Source organism: Alligator sinensis, unplaced genomic scaffold (genome assembly GCF_000455745.1).
Source record: "Alligator sinensis unplaced genomic scaffold, ASM45574v1 scaffold1869_1, whole genome shotgun sequence".
Taxonomy (NCBI): Eukaryota; Metazoa; Chordata; order Crocodylia; family Alligatoridae; genus Alligator; species Alligator sinensis.
Genome location: NW_005843484.1, coordinates 8,178 through 8,422, shown reverse-complemented (window position 1 = coordinate 8,422; position 245 = coordinate 8,178).

Here is a 245-nt window from a genome sequence, read left to right as displayed (position 1 = left end):
CCGCGCTCTGCGGAAAGCCCTGCCGGCAGCCTGGCAGCAGCCCGGGAAAGCAGGCTCTGCCCAAGAAAAGCAGCGGGCCTGATCTCTCCCCAACTCCCCCCGGAGCCTGCCTACCTGCCTGAGCTGCGCAGGGGCCCGGTGCTTCCCTCCATGGCTGCAGTGCCCCCTGGGACCACCCGAGGTGGGTGCCTGAGGGTGGGTGCTGCCTGGAAGGGGCACTGCTGCTGTGGAGGGAAGCACCCCCC